This window comes from Hibiscus syriacus, unplaced genomic scaffold, assembly GCF_006381635.1.
Source record: "Hibiscus syriacus cultivar Baekdansim isolate YM2019G1 unplaced genomic scaffold, ASM638163v2 tig00017792_pilon, whole genome shotgun sequence".
Classification (NCBI taxonomy): domain Eukaryota; kingdom Viridiplantae; phylum Streptophyta; class Magnoliopsida; order Malvales; family Malvaceae; genus Hibiscus; species Hibiscus syriacus.
In genome coordinates this window covers 429,575-433,950 of record NW_024062416.1, presented here as the reverse complement: position 1 = coordinate 433,950, position 4,376 = coordinate 429,575, and the positions used below count along the sequence as shown (strand labels likewise).

The 4,376-nt window shown below is 38.7% G+C and overlaps 1 pseudogene; it reads right to left on the bottom strand.

Moving 5' to 3' along the window:
* Nucleotides 1-1,046: 1,046 nt before the first annotated feature.
* LOC120208864 lies at nucleotides 1,047-3,822 on the bottom strand (annotated as a pseudogene).
* Nucleotides 3,823-4,376: the final 554 nt, after the last annotated feature.

The following is a 4,376-nucleotide window of genomic DNA, read 5'->3' as shown; positions in this document are numbered from 1 at the left end:
CCTTGAGTGTAAGTTTTACATTCATCTTGAATGTATTTCACTCCCATTCGTCGTCAAACACAGACGTCATTTGCATCCACTTGTACTCACAACTGTGACTGAAGATGATTCTGGAAAATATTACTGTGATACATGTGAAACACAAAGAAATCCAGAGCATGACGTTTATCACTGCAAAGAACGCAATTACATTTCACATATTGAGTGCATAATTTCAGAGGTAAATTCTAACGTTTACATAGTCTTATAATTAAAAATGCTTTCTTTCTAACTATTTGATGAAAGCCTAATATTACATTTTGTTGTTGTTTAGGTTGAACCTCCGGAACAGATACTTGAATATCTACGTCCCCGCTCAAAAGGGCAAAATTTAAGAAGACAACGTCATTGAAAACAAGTCTTTGCAGGTAAGCACATTTTAATTTGATTTGATACTATTGTTGTCATTTATTTTGAACTTAATCTTCTCTTAATCTGGAAATATTTTCTTTTTGATTAATTTCAAGAGAGTGAGGAAACATGTATTCATTTGATGTTGATGACAATTTTAACATTCATCGAAGCCCCTTCAGGCCATCTGCCACTGCAACCACCATCAATACGAACAAATAAAGACAACTTGTGTGAAAAGATGGACTAGCGATGAATTATTGGGATGAGAAAACTCACAAATGAATTAATTCTTTCCAGGAATGGAAGATGTATGCATGTAGATATCAAATTTTCTTAAAGTTCGAAAACTTGAAGGAGATCCATAATAATGAATTAACTTCACAAATAATGTCCTAATTAAGCATGTTGTTGTAGACTTACTCAACTTTCCTTACTATCATGCTCATGTGTGGCATAAGAATTTTTTACATGGAATTCTAAGACTCTTTTCCATGATCATGACACTGATTCTTTCAGGCATGAAATAATTTATTAGATCTTGTCAAATGTTAGTGCAATTACACATAAAGCTGGATCTAAAGATCTAATGTTTCAACAACTCCTGGTTTATCTGTTTTAACATCTCCGGGAGCACAGCTATGCTTGTCTACAAAAGATTATTTATCAGATGTGAAGTCTAACAACGCTGCTAATTCTCAGTTCTGGCTCGTTTCAGGACCGGGAAACCGGACTCATCATCGTTCTTCTCGACATGGATAGTTGATTCTGTTTCCGGTGCCTTCGAGTTTTTTCATTTTTACTACTAGCATTTACTGGACCAATCCCAGTTCTTGAGTGACCTTGCTCTAAAGCTTTTGAATCTGATTTATCATTGTTGCAAGGCGGATGATTTGAGCCTGGTAATGGTGCGGGAGCGTCATCCAAGGTAGAAGAGGACGCCACACCTTTTTTGTTTTCGACTTCTTTTTGTTTCTAGAACATCATTTGCAGATACCTTCCTTGTTCCTCGATTCGCAGCTGCAAATTTCTCTGAATCTGGAGAATAATGTATCCCGCATTAGAAATATATGTGCATTCATATAAGCGCATAACCCTGCATGGACGCCAGTTTTACTATCTGCATCAACTCAATCTGAAAGGATTCAATGTGACTTGTTTCGAAAATTAAAAACGGGACATGTTCGGAAAATAGAAAACTCCACATAACAATGTTAAAGTAGCTAATTATAGAAAAGCTCCGATCCCGTGACATTGGGACCTGGGAAAAGAAATTATATAATCAAGAAGCCATTGCCGTGCCTTGAGTTGTTAGCCTTCATAATTTGATACTGGAACGAATTAATTATTAGTTACCAGTAGCATACCTCAAGTTGTTCATGGAGCTGCATCTGGACTTCCATCTGCATCCGAAGCGCTTCAGTATTCCTATACTCCTGTTACGAAACATAACAAGGCCAAAATCAAATGGATGCTCTCGATCCTGGAAGCTAAAATGATTTTCTATTTTCAGTTATCGTTGGAGTTTCGGGCAAAAGAAAGGTTCTAGTTTGACTTCCATTCTAAATGTTCAATACTGGGAACAGATCCATTGCTAGAGCGCTTGGAACCCTTTTTCTTCCCTTTATTTGCCTTGTCATCAAGTGGAGACTTAGCATTGTCATGCTCCAACAACGACAGAAGCTCCTTTCTTATCATTTCATCAGCCTGTTCAATTATAGGAGGAACAAAGGAACTTTTGTCTCCATCAGTCCTCATCAAAGAATCTCTAATTAGTTCCAGGGATGCGCTAGGAGGTCTTGGAAGCTCCCTCTGCAACACTTTTGATCTCTTCTTAAGCAGTGCCTGGTGCCGTGCTTCTTCCTCGGCCTTTTCTCTGGCCATCCTAACAGACATGTCTTCTTCAATCTTCTCCTCTGGTTCTTCACTTTCTTCTGGGGGTGGTTGAATGACTATTTGGTACTCATTCTTGGCTGTGGAAGACTACCGAGTCCAGATCTCAAGTTCCTTCTTACATCAACTTGTCTTCGTTGCTCAAGCTTGGCACTGTCATGTAGATCCATCTCTTCATTTATGTGGAGCTCATCCCTAATGGGAGTTCCTTCAGGGGTCAAACCAAAAGAGTTGCCATCCCTTGATGGTGTCATTCCAATTCTAGGAGTAAGGCCTGCACCTCCAGGAGTTGCCGAAGGAGTCAACATTGGATTAAGTGTTTGGATCTGTGATTTAGGAGTGACCCCTGAGAAATCTGATGGGTGCAGCTCTTGGTTTACTCCACCAAGCAAGGGCGTCTGAGACTCTCTCAACCTGGCCAGATTTTCGGCTTCCATCATGATAGCATCACCTTTTCCAGCAGGTGTTCTTTGTGGGGTTCGTAAAGGTGTCATTCCCTGCCGTGGAGTCTGGGAATAATTTGCAAGAAGAGCACATATCCCATCTTTGCAATCTCCTCCAATTCATTATTGGAAATCTGAGGTTCTGGTAGCATAAGTTTAGATCTCTTCCTCACTGTTTCTGGATCATTTAGCTTGTTGGCCTGCAATATTGCTGATGGAGCATCCTACCTCTGTGCAATTTTGTTTTTTGCAATATCCTGCTTCCTTAACTGAGCTTCTATATCAACTCTTCTTTTTCCCCCAAGTTCTTCGATGGTTGTTGGGAACTTAGGCTGCTCCACGGGTCTATCTTCATCAGCAACATCATAAAATCCTGGAGGAGGCCTCTTTTCAAAGGGAATTTCTGTGTAATCAATTCCCTTTCTTTCCCGCTTCCTGTGCCTTGTATCAATTCCAGCAGCCTTAAGTTCCCTCCTTTTCTGTAAAGATGCAAGCCTCCTGGCCTCTTCAAGCTGTTTTTCCCTAGCTTTCCTCTTCGCCTTCTTACCCCTGGTATTAGCTAACCGAGCACGAGCTTCAGAAAGCATTTCCTTCTCATCCTCATCCATATCAACAGGATCTGGACGTGCAGGCTTTGATTCAGGGTTAGGGTCAATCTCTCCTGGACATAATTTCCTGGGATAGTCACCAGGCTCATAATTTTCATCTCTAGCACAAGCTGCATCAAGGAGTTTCTCATATCGCTCAAGACATTGAGATGGAGTTCGACCAACAATTGGTGCAATTGTTCTCCACTGTGTTGGCATAAGCTTCGCCAGATGAAGCAGTTTTTCATCCTCTTCTCTAGTCCACTCTGTCTACATTTATCACAAAAACCCAATTTATCACTTCAAAGTTCTTACTTTAATCAAACTGAATAGACAAAATATATGATAGCTTTTGTTCATCAAAAGGAATCAATTAAAAAGACGCCTTAATAATCCAACACAAAGAGAAACAGTAATACCCAACTTTCAGCAAGAATGCACATACAATTTAAGCACCAAACGGCTCCAATTCCTCTAATTAGAATGCTCTTGGTTCTTACTTTGGCCATTTCATATTATGCTCTGAAAGCAAAATCCATATTTCGACAGACAAGTACACAGATATTAAGATTTAAAATTCTGTGACTTCTATTTTTATATCCAATAATTACATCCAAATGTGGGTTAGTCCACATATCAAATATTTACTTACTTTTCAATCAAGCATTTTTATTGGCTTTCGAGAGTTAAATTTTAGGCCCCTTTTTTTAACCAACTTTGAGCAATCAAACGGCAATTGACGAGAAGCTATTATATCCTTTCTTTTAATTAAGCTTAGCTAAACTCAAGAAAATGAATAAAAACACTTCTAAAGTAGCTTAGCTACTCTAAAGTCTAAACCACCCAAAAACCCTAATGTTCAAGGAATAAGCCATTTCAAATCGAAATGCTGAAAAGCTTCAATACCCATAACTGATCTGGTTAAGAAAAAGAAATCCAAATAAGCTATTCGCTTCTAAAATTCTATCAGCACTTATTTAAAAAAAAACCCATCTTAATAACCTAAAATTAATTCAAAAAAGAAAGAGTACCTTTTTATAGAAGGGTCAAGCCATTCATACCA